At 37.7% G+C, this 16,548-nt stretch overlaps 1 non-coding gene across 1 annotated transcript; it reads left to right on the top strand.

Moving 5' to 3' along the window:
- The first annotated feature begins 16,033 nt into the window (after nucleotides 1-16,033).
- Nucleotides 16,034-16,137, top strand: LOC120237670. The gene has a single exon (XR_005530013.1). It is a non-coding gene; the product is annotated as a U6 spliceosomal RNA (small nuclear RNA).
- Nucleotides 16,138-16,548: the final 411 nt, after the last annotated feature.

Here is a 16,548-nt window from a genome sequence, read left to right as displayed (position 1 = left end):
CATCAAAACCACACAGTTTTCATTTCTGTAGCTTTATCATACAATTGTGTATCTACCAAGCCAAAGGCCCACTAACTATTCTTTTATTCCCCCCTCAGGGTTTTACTGCTGAATCTTACTTGCTTATTCTTCACTATGGAATCATTCAGTCAAGAACTGACTTAAACTTTACAGAAACAGTATGTTTGGCTGCAAAGCAAAATGACACTGTCGAAAGGCATGATCTATAAATGCAACTCTATTAAATGCTACAGGCATTTCGCTTCAGCAAAAATCACCTGAAAGTATTTTGACCTTTAGTGTCTAACATTTGTCCTCATTGTAAATTAGAATTTGCCAACACAGTTGGGGGTTCATTCTATTTTTATGCTTTGTTTTACCCAGGGGAATATCTGAAAGGTGTGAGCATGCTGTCTTGATCCATCAGCACCTCATGAAGGTGAAGTGTTATTGGATCATAAGCTGACTGCCGCTCTCCTAATAGGAATCGTATGGTATAAACTGTCATGGGGGAAAAGAGTAGCCGAGTCGATGTGAGAAAGAGGAAGAAACTTTAAATTACAAATGGGGAAGTAGGCTATTAAAGACTAATTTTGTTTTTCCTGTAGATTACTCTTCATTATTTCAGAAAATTTATTCAAATATATCTATACACACAGTTTCTAGGTCACAATCCAAACTTACCACCCATTCCCCTTCCTTTTCTCCTTTACTTTTATGTTCTTTCAGGTTGCGATGAACACAGCCACATTCAAATTACTCTGGCTTGGGGTTTGATTTTAAAGGGTACCTGGTGAAATAAGGAATCTTTCAGCTCATTTGGGTTACAAGGAACAGAGAAACTTATGATAAAATATAAGGATGCCCAGTGAAATAAGAATGACAGTAAAAATAACAAAAGAGCTTTATGCTGGTATATGTGACACATTTTGAAGTGTGGATTATCTGTCCCACCTATGAATATTTGCTGCATAAGCAAAGCTAGGAAGCAAACAAAAGTGTGCCTTTTCTTAGAATTCATTTGCATATTAAATAATCTACCTTTCAAATGCTTTGATTTCTCTCTTGACTTGACCATTGGTGTACTCATTTGTATTCAACTAATAAATTATTTCATTGTTTACAAATAACAGGTGCCCATTCAGGCCTCAAGGGACTAGAACAGGATCTAAAATGGCATTCAGAATACAATGCTTTTGACTCTCCTATGTCATCCTGGTAGAACTCAAGTTAGCTTTGCTTTCACTTTTTCTGAGCCTAGTTAACTACTTCTGACTAGCCCTCTCTGCTACTCCTCTCCCTGCTTCTGGGTATCTTTTTTCTTTTGGCACATGGCATCTCTCCATTGCCTTCTTTCTCTGTCTCCCTCATCTCATGCCACTTTCCTCTGCCAAAGCTCTCTGGATATCTGGCATTCAAACTCCCCAAGAAAATCTGATTAGTTCAGCCTGTCAGTATCCTTCCTGAAAAGCTTTTGTAGTATTCTTTGTATCAGGCATCAGGCCCTGGCCCAGTTAACTGTGACCAGGGCAGGGTCACCTGGCAGAAAGCATGTGTCTCTATGCCCAGGGAATCCCCTTGCAGCTGCTTTTCTCAGAAGGGCGTCACGCATATGGCAGGCCTTCGGAGTGGAATGGCTTGTTTAGTATGGGAAAGTTTTAGATTTTTATTCATGCTCACTAAAGAGGTCAACCCTTGTACTGTCACAAATACTGGACTTGATATGGGTCATTGAAATATCAGAGTGTCACATAATGGAGCCCAAAGTAGCACACGTTGGCAGCTAAGATTTCTTGGCCTTTACCACTCACACACGTGAGTGACTGACTCTAGCCAAGAAGGTGTTAGGTGCTGATGAGTATGGTATGCACATGGCCTTTGCTTCCCAAGTCCTTCTAACCAGGGGAGAGGATATCAACATCAGTAGTTGAATACAATTTTAAAGGCTCATCCTTTTGTGCTTAGAAGGAACTGCTTCCTTCCTCAAATTTGTCACCAATAGAGTTTGGAGTTCCCAGAGGGATTCTCCCATGTGCTCTGAGAACTAAGCTTCTTGACTGCCATGGCATTCCTGAATTCCATCCCTCTTTTGTCTTGAATGCTGTGATGAAGACCCTGGCTGAAGCCGATGCCAAGAGTAGCAGCTGTGCCTCCCGCCAGAAACACCACTGTAGCTGCTTCTGCTGCTGACACTGCCTACTGCACTGAAAGTTCCCCTGCCTGCAGAGAAAGACATCACTAGATCTACATGAAGTGTAACTCTGATGAATATCCAGGGCAAGGCATCCAGCTACAGCTTCAGCAAACTCTGCTTTTCCTAGTGTTGCTACTTTCATCACCAATGATGCTGTCCCTGCCATCAGATTTACCATGTCCGGTGCCCACGAGCCTAATTCTTTGCACTCTTCACACCCCAGAGAGACCTAAGGGAAATCAGCTTGTTTTACTTTTACTCATTCTTTCATTAAAATTTTATCCTCCCCAAACTCAATCATGAGTCCTTAGGAAATAGGCCAGGGCATAACCTAGGTGACAAATTGTGTTCAGATTCTTCTCTCCCTTCCAATATCAGTTCATTTGTTTCTCTACATTATTTTCATTTTCTTGGTGATGCATTCTTTCCCAGAAACTTCTTGGTCCCTGTATATAGGAATAAGATAAGGCCTCATAATCTCTTATCTGCTTCCAAATTTGGGATTTTTTTTTTCTTAAAGTGATCATGTAATAGGACAATTCAAAGCATTCATTGTATGTAGCAATATGGAAGTTGCTGGTGACCTTAGCAGGAATAGCTGTGATTGAATGGGTGTGGGTGTGGAAGGCAAACTGGATACGTTGAAGAATAAATGAAAAGTAGGATAATAGACAGATGAGTGCAGGTGATTCTTACAAGGCTGTAGAAAGGAAATAGGGCAGTAGTTGGAAGGCATGGAAGATGGGGAATCAGGAATTTGTCTTCTTTTTTTAAGGCTGGAATGACTAAACCTATAAATGTTGCCCTTCCCTAGCTATTTTAACTTTTTACACTTTCTTCTTGTACTTCCTTTCTGAGACTTCAGATGCTCTGAAATTTCTCTGTGTGTGTGTGTGTGTGTGTGTGTGTGTGTGTGTTTACTATATAATTCCCATAGTAGTTGTGGTGGAGGGATTGACAATGCAGTATGAGTTTATATGGCTCTAAGTGACCTGTATGCTACAGATCCCTTAAGAAAATTGACCACATTGGGGCTCATAGAGGGCTCACTTGGTTGAGTATCCCATTCCTGGTTTCAGCTCAGGTCATGATCCTAATGTCATGCGATCGAGCCCTGTGTCGGGCTGAGTATGGAGCCTACTTAAAATTTTTGTTCTCTCCCTTTGCCGCTCTCCCTCACTCATGTGTACTTTCTCTTTCTCAAATTAAAAAAGGAAAGGAAAGAAAAAAAAGAGGAAGGAAGGAAGGAAAGAAAGAAAGAGGAAGAAAGAAAATTAATAACATGACCCTGCCACCCAAGGCACCACTAATTAGACCAAGAGTGTTTCTGAATCAGGAAGAAATGATCTGTACTTGGTGGATAACCCATGAGGTGGGCTAGTGTAAAAGCCCTTGTCACTAAGGTTCATACGAATTAGAAGAAACAAAAGATCTCTCTCAAAAAAAAAAAAAAAACTGAAAAAATGAGATACATTTACAGAGGGAATGAGCGGCTGGAAATGGGAAAAGACGCTAAAAGACACAAAGAAGGGAGAAAAGCAACCATACAAGACATGGAAGACTAAAGGTAGAAAGAAGAACTTGAGGGTAGGGGAAAGAGTGGCAGGCAGCACGGGCAAAGAAAGAGCTAAAGCATATTACAAATACAGTGAAGTTGCTAGGGTGGGTAATGCCATCCAGAAGCCATGAATTTATGAAGGGCACACTGCCAGAATTTCCCTCCTCTGAGTCTCCAGAGCTGATGTTGCAAGTACTGCTGTTAGAAATGCCAGCGAATACTAGTCTTTCACAGGAAAGTAACTACTTTTGACTGACCATCTTTCTGAACCGAGAATTGTCACCATACTGTCTGATGAATGAAAATATGCTTTGTGGGCTTGAATAAATGAAAAGAGAACTCTGCAGGGAAACCTACCTGCCCAATTAGTTGTTGGGACACCGCTTTCTGTATGATACTAAGTACACACTGTAGATAACGATTACTTTCTACCTTAAAGCTTTAGAAAGTTACGCAAACTAAGCTCTTTACTGGGAATTATGGACAAACTCTTGATTCATAAACATCTTTATCTCCCTAAATTCATGTTCTTGTTTATGATACTTACTTTAAATGGGAAATAAGGGAAACATCACTTAGTTTCTTTAAAAATAATAATTTTTCTGAAACTATAGAGAATGTGTCTTTTGTGAAAAAAAACAAAACAAAACATATTTATGCTGTCTTTTATTTCCCTGTAGGGCTATTAAACACTGTGTGGTAGTCCTTTATCAACAGTGTTTATACTGCATGATTTCGTTTGTTTAGATGCTTGTAGAGTGTAAAATTATGGGTTTAGTGGTTTGTAGCCAGAATTTGCTTCCCCATTTCATCCTTGCTTTTACTTGAATTTTGAAGGGTTTGGAGAGTATGTTTTTGTTTTCCTCTGTAAAGCAGATAAAGAGTATGTAAACTCCCCCAAGGAACTCTCCTCAGATGATAATTGGAGAAAATTTCTTTCCATTTTGGAGCTGCACAATTTTCAAGTCAAGTCATATAAAAAGAGCATAGCTTGGGTCAGGCAGAGGGTTGGGCTCATAATGTCTATGGCTTTTCCACAGTGGACTAGTTCATCTGCTTGCCCTTCACCTCTTCCAGAAAATAATTTTATTCTCTTCCTAATTCAAGGAGCAACCTAGAAGGCTGATTGGTTCAAGCTGTAGAGAATATCAATTTTAGTTCATTTATTCTCTGTATAACTCAAATATATACTTACTTTGAAAGAAGAATCTAGAGTTGAGTTGCTCACCTCTGTGCCTCTAAATGGGTGTGTTACTGTGCACCCTTGAGCGTGAGAAGACCAGCTTTTGTCAACGTTTTAGATTTGTCTTAGCTCCTCCTGATTTTGTGACTTCTAGACTTAAATCTCAGGGACTCCTGGGAGCTGAAGTCAATTTGTCTTTCAGAAGTCTTGCATGGAGTTACAATCACTGAATCTAAATTATGCACAGTTATACATCAATTATGGTAGTTTTAACTGTTATTTTTAACTTATTTGTTTATCTATTTATTTTTGGAGGGTTGGGAAGGTCTGATGGGGATTTTTGTTTGTTTTTGTTGTTGTTGTTGGGTTTTGTTTTGTTTTTGTTTTTTGGTTTTTTTTGTTTTTTTTTGTTTTTTTTTGGTGGCAACTAACAGAAAATCCACTTCAACTAATCCACTTAAAATAGGGATGTCAGGGTCTGTGTTGACAGCTAGCCCAGAGCCTGGAGGCTGCCTCGGATTCTGTAGCTCTCTCTCTCTCTCTCTTTCGCGCTCTCTCCCTCTCTCTCTCTCTCGGATCCTCCGCTGCTCATGCTGTTTCTCTCTTTCTCTCTCAGAAATTAAAAAAAATATATAGGGAAGGCAGTTTATTGCTTCATGAAAACTAAGGATTGAAAAAAACAAAAGTTATGAATGCATCTGGGCCTTAAGTCAACAGGAAACCTTGACCTGTTGCAAGGTCTCTTTCATTCTCTTTATCTTTCTCTCTCTGTCTCTCTCTGTCTCTGTCTCTCTCCCCCTGTCTCCCTCCCTCCTTTCCTCCCTGTCTTTCCCTCTTCTCCTACCCATGATTCATCTTTGCTCTTCTCAGGGAGTTGGCTTCATTCTGTTCATTGCAGACTTACTACTGATACCTTTTCCCATTTTTTGGTTTCTATGTGCCAGAGAGATACTGAATCTCTTCTTTACATAGTGGTTAAAACTGCTTATAGAAAAGCTTTGATGGCTCAGCTAGGGGAGGTGCCCACCCTGAACTAATCTATAGTGATGGCTTGTAAGAACTTGATGGTTTCTATGGGAACCACAGGTAGGACTGGGGAGAAAAAGGGGAGAGGAGGAAGAAGTCCCAAAGGAAGGGAGGAGCAAGTACTCTTGGCATCCACAGAAAGGAACCAGTACATGCCCATTAAAGAAATGTGGTGTAGCTGTGTGGGAACAAGGATATTCCTTATCTGTATTTGAGCAAGTGAGCCAACATTCATTTATTTGTCACTGCCCCATATCTATTCCCAAGATTGGATTTTTCCCCTTTCAAGCATGTGGAAAAAATAGCTTACTTGTATGTACTTAATGATAATTTTTTTTAAAATAATGTTTTTTATTTATTTCTAGGAGAGAGAGACAGTGAGCAGGGGGCGGTCAGAGAGAGAGGGAGGCACAGAATCTGAAGCAGGCTCCAGGCTCTGAGCTAGCTGTCAGCACAGAGCCTGATGCAGGGCTCAAACCCACAAACTGTGAGATCATGACCTGAGCTGAAGTCTGACACTTAACCGACTGAGCCACCTAGGCACCCCTGTACTTAATGGTAATTAAATTTTTTTTTTGGTATTATGTGATAAGTTATACTGTAAAATTCAGTATTTTCCTTCATGTACTTGACTGTTGATTGGCTGATCCTGGATCCACAAAAAAGTTTGAAGTGGTTTAAAAAGGAACAGATTCAAACTCCTTTGCTTATATGTGATGTGCAAAAAGTAAAACAAATCTTCCACAGTGTCAGTGCCAAAAATAAACTGTAATTTCAGTCGCAGAATCAAAGCATCATCCTGAAAGCCACATTGCAGGTCTCATAAAACTGCCATTTGACTTCATTTTTATTTTTATTTTTTTGACTTTAAGGTTATGTAAGCATTGTGTAGCCCATGGCTCATTCCATTATTGGATCAAGGAAAACTTTTAAAATCTCCCAGAAATTTCCTCTGATTATAAATTAATAGAAAGAGTGGAATTTTTGACAGTCAATGGATACATTTAACAAGTGATTACTCATTAAAAACATAAATAAAAAGAAGCCAAAGTCACCTTGGCCTTGACCTTATAAGTAAGACTATTCTTTTCTTCCCTTTTTGACCTTATTTGGATGGATTTAAAGAAAAATGCACTACTAAAAATTGAACAAACCACTTATCTCTGCACGCTGTTCTTGTTTTCCTTTTTCCAGCATCCGTTTTCTAACGCATACTAGCATAGAGAGTCTGTCTTGATAGACAGAGGAACGTTTCCCACCGGAGGGCAATTTGGCAATACTTCATCTATGTAGCCTCCACAATGGATTTGCCTTAGATTAAAGAGATAATTAATAAGGACAACTCTTTATCACATAAACTGGCTATAAAAATTTCAGTAAAGGGATAAATGAATAAATTAAATTGTCTTTTATTTACTTATTATTACTATTTTTTTGGTACATTCAACTTGTACAGACAAAGGGCAGCTAAAATCTGGATATTTCCCAAGGATTTATTGTTTGTGCTTGTCAGCACACCTGAGCAAAATCAAACTCTTAAGAATTATCTAGCTTTACAGGTGGCTTCAGGGAGAAATAAATATCTATGTGCTCAGGGGCAAGTCAAGTGTAAAATATGCTTTGTGAAAATGCCTGCTAAATTTGACATGACATGCTTTATTATAACAATGGATGATCTGATAGTAAGGGCCCTCTGGCTTTTGAGGCTTATTGGTGTCAATTTGGGGACCAAGGGTAAAAGATTTTTATCTTCAAATTTCTCTGTTATGCTTTCTTTGGGGGATCTTTTAGGAATGTTCTTAATTGTTATTCAATAAAAATAAAAATAGAATATCTGCCATAGCATTTTTATATGAAAGATCCAAGATTATCATGAGGCTATCTTGGGATACTTAGTTTGTATGAACTCACTCATTGGCATAAATTTTTAAAACTTAGAAGTGTGTTTCTTGACTACTATCAATTTTCCATTTGTATTTGTAACAGATTTCTCAAATTTGATATTTCATACCCTGAACACTTGATCTCCCTCCACTAATTTGATCTACCTAAAGACATATCTATCTCAGACCAGTCTGGTCTATCAAAAGATATATCCATCTCAGTAAATGGCAACTCCATCTATTCAGTTGCTCAAGGCACGATCTTAGAGTCACCCATGACTTCTGTCTTTCTCTTATTTCCTAACATTCAAATGATCAGCATATTTTACTGGTTTCATCTTGAAAATATATTTACAATCCAATCAATTCTCACTTCTTTCATTGCCACCTTTCTGATCCAGGCAACCATCATCTCTGGCCTGGTTTATTGAAGTTGCCTTACTTTGGCCTTCCCATTTCACTCTTTCTCCAAATGGTCTATCCTCAAAAGAGCAGCCAGAGTGATACTTTAAAAACCTGATATTTTTCTGCTTAAACTTTCCAATATCCTTCCATTTTTTCCAAAGTAAAGGCTCCTCAAATTCTTCCAGGCCCTACAAAATCCACCCTTTACCTCACCATCTCATTCACGTCTCTGATCTCACTTCCTGGGATTCTGTACCCTGCTGAATTTCAGCCACATTACCTTCCTTGCTCTTCTTCCATTCTCAGGTTGCTAGTGGCAGCCCCTGTGACTGTTTCCTCCACCGTGAGTTTTCAGCTCCTGACCCCATAGGAGCTCCATTCTCAGCATAAGAACTACCAGCCTTGATTCTGGTAGCAGACAGTCATTAGGAGAAAATGGTTGCTACTATACTCCTTTAAAGTCTTCTATTGACATCATGTGTATCCTGTAAGCATGAAGATCAGCTAAACCCCATATGATAGAAGGAAAAGAAAGGGAAGATGGAGGAGAGCTAATATAACTGTAAAGTTATGAAGTTGGAGCCAAAAGCCACTGATGAGATTACTTATAAAAATACCTATTGTTTTATATTCTTACCTTTCATTAAATCTAGAGATTTCTTAAGAAACTGCCTGTACCATTTTGAAGAGGTGGTTTTCAAGGCAACACTTTAACCAACCTCTTGAAATATGTGTATATGTGCATATATGAAGAAAAGATTCCTAGGCATCCAACTAAGTCCACCAAGATAGAGTTTTCTTCCAGTTTCTGAGAAACTCTGGTCAGCTTTGGCAGATAGAAGTGTTTTCATCATTGACACCTCTAGTCTAGACAAACAACTGAATAATATGATGACTATTAAGGTCCTAGATCCTGACCAAAGAACAAAAGAAATCAAACAGAAGAAACAAAAATGCATGCTCTGTGAGGTTCAGATTAAGAAGCATTGATGCAATTCTCCAAAGCAAGCATTGCTATTTCATGTGTTACAGTTCCCCTAATAAAAGAAGGTATCAACATAATCCTCTCTAGAGGTTTCTGAGGAGAGATGCAGGACAAAGATCAGGTTCCCAGGACTGACTGCAAATGTGCTCATCCTTTGGGAAGACAGGAAAGGAAATCTAATAGTGTAGAAATCTTCACAGGGCAGCCTGGAAAAAAAGACCACCAGAAAGAGGAAGAGCAGATTGGACAGCCAGCTGCCCCCAAGAGCTTGAAGTCAATAGTTGAACACCTCCCCAAACTATGCTTGATGCTTTAAAGGGGTGGAGAAGTAAATGAGTGATTGATATTAAGCCTCACTTGTTCAGACATCCTGTGATTTTTGTTTGACTTTATTAATGAAAGTAAACATTATTCTTATCTCTTATGGCCAATTACTAGATTATTTTTTAATTATCGAACTTTGTCTAGAAATTGTCATTCTTTTCCTATGATGTTCATATTTTCCAAATTCTTGGAGCTTCCTGAAATTCCTAGCAAGAATTCTGGATATCATAGCACTAATTTTATTTCTATTTTTTTCAATCTTCAGTTCCCACCATCAACTCTGAATCCCTCTTTACCACCCTTTTTAAAAAAAAGTTTATTGAGGTGAAACTGATAAATAAAATTAAAAGAGAATTAAAGGTAAAGCTATTCAACTTCCTTGATTCTTAAATAAAACACTTTTATTTCTTTTGATTCTTGTTTCTTCCTCTCTGTTATAAGCTTACATACTAGCTTTATAATTAGTTGATTATAATCATAATCTAATATTTGTTTCTTGTTATGATGGATTATGGCTTAACCCACTTACACAATTATCTTGCTAAGGTTTGTTTTTTGCCTTAATTGTCTTTGTTATTTATTTATTTAAAAAATTAATGTTTTTTATTTGTTTCTGAGAGAGAGAGAGAGACATCGTGAACAGGGGAGGGTCAGAGAGAGAGGGAGATACAGAATCTGAAACAGGCTCCAGGCTCTGAGCTGGCTGTCAGCACAGAGCCCGATGCAGGGCTCAAACCCATGAACCATGAGATCATGACCTGAGCTGAAGTCGGGTGCTTAACCAACTGATCCACCCAGGCGCCCCATCTTTGTTATTTATTTTTGTTTCTGTCAACTATAAACAGCATCTCTTGATTCCACTTCACTTTTCTTCCTCGTGTTCAACTGTCTGTACTTATACATTTATATTATCAAATTTCATAGCATTTCATTTTTTTTCTGTGTCAGTAAATACTTCCAGTTTTTATATGTTGTTTGTTGTTTTAACTAACTCCTTTTGAGGACTTGCTATGTGTCAAAAGCACTAAGCACTAAGTTACTTTGTGTAAAGTAACTTAAGCATTGCAACAAGACTATAAAATTGATAACTATTATTTCTGTCCTATTTAATTTAATGTTTACTTATTTTTGACAGAGAGAGTGTTTACTTATTTTTGAGAGAGAGAAAGAGAGAGAGAGCGAGAGAGCAAGGGAAGGGAAGAGTAAGAAGGGGACAGAGAATTCATAGCAGGCTCCTTGCTATCAGCTCAAAGCTCAACGTGGGACTCAAACCCACAAACTCTTAACTCATGACCTGAGTCGAAGTCAAACACTCAATCAACTGAGCCACTCAGGTTCCCCAACTATGATTTCTATCTTACAGAAAGGAAATTGAGTAGCATAGAAATTAAGTAAATTTCTGAATTTATATAGCCAGTAAGAATTTTAGATTCTGTTTTCTAAAATATTGGATGATGCTGTCTCTTTAGGTTGTCTCTTAAAGTTGAAAGTCATTAACCATTATTGTATATTCCATATACATATACACACACATATATATATAACCATTATTTATATCCTGTTGACAATATAAATAGCATCCATTGCAGTGTCAAGTAGTGAATATTATAATTAATTACACTTAGATTTTTCTCTGGTTTATTTGTTTTCTAATTGCTTTTCTTTTTTTCTTACATTCCCTGCCTTTTCTGTCTCCTAAAATCTTTTAATATCTCAAGTGTAATATTAAATCTCCTTTTTTCTTTGACACCTTTTCCCAACCTTTTGTTATCCTCCCCGGGTGGATCACTGCACAATCAATCCTCTCTTCGACTAAATCATCTGTTTGCAGATTTCACATTTTCCTCCTTCATTTACTGTCTTACTGTGATATAATGTATCCTCAATTAATATCCTAAAAAATGAGGGCAGAAAATAACAAACAAATGGATTTGTTATTTTCATATATTTGTTATTTACACATTTTTGGTCATCCTAAAAGTGTATCCTTCTTTGGACAGTTGGCTTAACTGATTTTAGAAGTCTAAGTTATAAATAATTTCCACTCAAAGCCTTGAAGATGTTGATCTGTTACCTCCTAGCATTCAAAACTGTTCACTGGATGGCCAATGCCAAACTACACTTGTCATTTTGTTGATGTCCTATTTCTTTTCCTTGGAACCTCCTAGGATAATCTTTATCCATGGTATTCTGAAATGGTATGAAAGGATGACAATTAAGAGTGGGCTCTAATATTTTAGGAACTGGTCTTTTTTAGTCTGGGGACTTTTGTCTTCCATTCTAGGAATGAACTCTCTCTCTCTTTTTCATTTCCTCTTCTCTATCTTCTCTGGTCTGTTTCTAAAATTCCTATGAATAGGATGTGAACTTCTGAATTATTGTCTATGTCAATATATGTCTTATGTCTTTTCTCTCATTTTTAAAATATTTTTAACTTTTGATTTTTATTCTAGATTTATTCAACAGTTTCAACTCTTACAATTTTTTCCTTTTTTTTTAATTTCAGAAAACATTTTTGCAAGTATTTAGAGCTCTTTGGGTTCTCTAATTTTTCTTTTCTCATTCTGTCTTTTTGTTTGTTTGTTTTATGGATGTAGGATCTTCTCTGGTATTTCTAACATTAAATAGAAAGATTTGTTTTTTCCTAGGGGCACCTGGGTGGCTCATTCATTTCAATGTCCAATTCTTGAACTTGGCTCAGGTCATGATCCCAGGATTATAGGATTGAGCCCCAAGTTGGGCTTTGCATTGGACATGGAGCCTGCTTGAGATTCTCATTCTCTCTCTCTCTCTCTCTCTCAAATAAAAAAATAAAATAAAAATTTTAAGAAAGATTTTTTTTTTCTGAATTAGCTCTCTTTCCTTTGGGATCCCTTTTTTTTTTTTTCCTGTTAATTTTCATTTTGATTTGCATGCTGTTGTTGCAGTATTTTCTCATGTTTGATGTCCCTTGTTTGTGTTTTTAATTTTTTTTCATGTATATTTAAGCACAAGCCTCTGACAAGTCAGTCTGTAAGTCTTCTGAGGGCAGACAGGGCTTGTCAATCAGCCAGCTGCACTGTAGGGTGAGTGGTCAGGGAGCCAGCTCTCACACCGGGGGACTCTTACCTAACAGAACTGAGGCATTTGCTCCAGTGCCCTTTAGGCTGTTCAGGTTTTTCTTAGATAGTTCATTCAATACCGTGAAAAAAGATCCTCCTCCTTTTTCTATTTGTTAGTTTGTTCAAAGAGTATATAGCCAGGAGTGCTGTGTTTAGGGGAAGGGAAGGCAATGCCCAGGCAGTCTGTAGTTTGTACTTCAATTATTCCTTCATTCTGTGCCCCCTGTTTCACTCGTACTCTCCAATGTCCCTGTGATTCTAAGAGCCACACCTCTCCAGGGGTGTGCAGAGCTAATGGGTTTCATCCCTATGACTTTCCCCTCACATTTCAGGCTTTAGCTCCCCCTCTTGCACATCAACAAACAGCAGACATTCTTGTACTTTCAGGAAAATGTTAAAAGTCTCTATTCTGATGATGGCTCCCTTCTCATTCTCTTTAGCCTTCCAGGGCTGAAGATACTCCTTTCTGGTTCTCATTGTTCTTCTACTACAGCTTAATTAAATCAGAAGTTTCTGAGTGAGGCTTAGTTATCGATGCGAGTTGTGAGAGTTTATAAAGATAGATCTGTGAGTGATTATAACATGGAACTGGGGAGGGAATGATAGCTCTTGCTGCGAGCATAGAGCAGCAGGTTGTAATCTCTCTGTGTGCTGATATTTGTCTCTTTGTACCATCCATTTTGCATTTCCTGCCTTGGTAAACATTTTTGAAAGACACACGATTACATATTGAGTCATTAACTGAAGATTAGAGAGTGTCATATCAAGCTACTGAAGTGTTATCATCAAGTTCTGTTAGTTGTCACATATGAGTAACTGTGTGTTTAACAGTTGTACGGCTGCGGCATTGCTGTCCTGTGTTTCTGTGGCACGGCAGCACAGAAAAGTCTCCTGTGATGCCCATTGACAGGAATGCAGGTCTTTGTGGCCACTCATGCAATAATGTAATATTATGTGACTCTTAAACTTCCCATAAGGAAAAGTATGTATTTCTATATTAAGCACATATCTGAATGTATATGTATCCCAGTTCAAAGTATCCTGCTGATAATTCCTAGTATGATCATTTCCCTTGAAATACTCTTGGAAATATGCATTTTTAGTATGTAAGTTTGCAAAACTTTTACCTGAAGCATGACTGTATTCATTTGGCTAGAAAGCTCTGAGTTCTCTTCCCATGTCCCACTTCCAAGTTAAAGCTGCCAATCCCTAGAAGGTAGGATTTCCACACCTTAAAAAAGTTTGGAAATTCTAATGTGTATCTCGTGAGTTTATTAAAAATACAAAATACTGGAGCGCCTGGGTGGCTCAGTCAGTTAAGTATCCGACTTTGGCTCAGGTCATGATCTCACAGTTCATGGGTTCGAGCCCTTCATCGGGTTCTGTGCTGACAGCTAGCTTGGAGCCTGGAGCCTGTCTTCATATTCTGTATCTCCCTCTCTCTCTGACCCTCCCCTGATCACACTGTCTCTATCTCTCTCTCAAAACTAAAAAAATAAAAAAATAAAATAAAATACTGGGCCTTGAACCCAGAAAATCTGATTCAGGACATCTGGACTAAGCTCCAGGAATCTGCTTCAAAATAAATTGTGCAGATTATTCAAATGCAGATAGTACGTGCCTTTGAGAATCTCACTCTAAGGCATAGAGGAAAAAGGGGAGATTAATTAACAAGCCATTGTATCCTGATAAATACATCAAGAGGAAATAGAGCAGAGTAAATCGGCATGTAAAGATCTCTAATGTACCTGGGTCCCACTAGAGTTAAACAGATGGTAATTCTTCACATTATACATGTAAATGAAACAAACAGATATGGATATCATTATTAGGTTTCTTTCTTTCTCTCTTCCTTCCTTCCTTCCTTCCTTCCTTCCTTCCTTCCTTCCTTCCTTCCTTCCCTCCCTTCCTTCTTTCCTTCCTTCCTCTCCCTCTTTCTTTTTTTCTTTATGTCTTTCCTTCTTAAGGAAACTCATTTACTTAACTTTTAATTACCAAAATGCTAAACTTTCAAATGATGGTATTTTCATTTGCCTTGTGAATAATGATCCTGAAGAATAATGTTTCTTCTGCATATTTGATTGATGTGCCTCTCCCAAACACAAAAGATACATAACCTCCACCTGCCCTTTTAAAATAAATAGCAGTTTTCATACTTGTCTTTTCCTAAGAATACCTCTTATTCTCTGAACCCCTTTGTTTGTTCATTGCATCAGGGCAAGCCACAGGCTCTAACACAAAAGTGATAGATACACAACAGATAAACGTGTTGGAACTGGAAGACTTTCTTTGCTGTCAAGTATTTTACTTGGAAGAAAGATCACCAAAGGGAGCTATTTAGTTGAGAATAAATATTCAAATAAAGTTAGCATTGCATTCAAGCTATCTCATTCACTTTTAAAGAACTTGAGCTATTTTCCTCTGCATTATTACATGTAGACAGGTAGAAACCTGCTAACTCAAACTGTGAAGGAAGAAAGGTGACAGACATCTTTGTTAGATTCTTAAAGTAGATTGGCCTGTTTTCCTCTAGTTTATATCTACCAGACAAGTAGTTGTGATTGTTTTACAGATATTCAACTCTACAGGGAAGTTACTCACTCTGATTGAAAAGTCTAACATGATTGGGCCCAAAATAACAATGGCCAGATGCCAAGTGAAAATTCCCCCTAAGCATGAATACCTTCCCCATTTCCACAATCCCAGACAAAAGTTGCTTCAGATCTGTTCACCCCGCCCCCTGCCACACACACACACACACACACACACACACACACACACACACACACACTGTCTACTAGAGCAAAAGCCCTTGACTTACCTTCACTTAAAATGTTTCTACCAGCCTTCATTTCTCACTTGGCTGTAAGTTTGTAGCCAACATTTAATGGCTGACGTATGGCCTGATTTAGCAAAACAGAGATCTGCTAAACCCACAGTTTTACAGATAGGTTAATCCATAAATGATTAGCTTTTTCACACATAGAAATTTCTTCAATTTGAGAACTAGTCACACAGGAGAGAAGAAGAAAGTAAGTAAAGGGAAAAAGAAGGAAGATGTTTGTCTTTGAACCCATCACCCTCCTTTAACCTAACAGCTCCTTCCTTCGGAGCTTGGAAATGGCCTCGAATCTCTTTCTATTATTTTTCTTGTGACAGATTTTATTTTCTTTTAAGGATCAGTTTACCTATAAAATCTTGTAACCAAAAATAAAAATAAAATCAACAGAAAGGAAAATTTGCTAATTCACATATTAGAAGGTTGATGAGGATATACTTAAGAAAAGTAAGTATATCAACCATTTTTATCCATTAAAAGTATATTTTACTGATAGCTCATTCTATGCCAGGCACTGTGTTGAAATGGACCCACCATGTCCACTTTGGCAACAAATGTGCTAAAATTAGAATAATACAAAGATTAGCATGGCTCCTGGGCAAGGATGAAATGTAAATTCATAAAGTATTCTGTACTTTTTTAAAAGGAAGAAATAGGAGTCTCACTGATTGTTACATTCATATCACCCAAACTTAGAAAAAATGTAGTCTTAATTTCTACCTACCACTTGTCTTTATTGATTTTTATTTTAGGAAAACATTTCTTTTTTTAATTTCTTGCCCTTTTCTATCACAGGAGAATATTTTCTGGTGTTTTTGAAATCTTCTATGATGGTTCATTATCATCAATCCTCAGATTGTGGTTGCTATATGCTGGGATGGGACTGCCATCTGAGGACTTAATGGGGAGATAGATGAGTCAAAATTCAGTGATCTAATATGGCATTATGTTTGTGATCTCAAGTTGAGTTCTTTACCTAGTAAGTAACACCAAACTATTTCCTAATTTTTTTTTTCCTGGGTACTACCAGCCAAGATTAAAGAGATGTGA

Source organism: Hyaena hyaena, unplaced genomic scaffold, assembly GCF_003009895.1.
Source record: "Hyaena hyaena isolate Hyena2069 unplaced genomic scaffold, ASM300989v1 scaffold_188, whole genome shotgun sequence".
In the NCBI taxonomy this organism is placed as follows: Eukaryota; Metazoa; Chordata; class Mammalia; order Carnivora; family Hyaenidae; genus Hyaena; species Hyaena hyaena.
The sequence above is the reverse complement of the archived record's forward strand: the minus strand, read 5'-3'. Positions and strand labels throughout refer to the sequence as shown.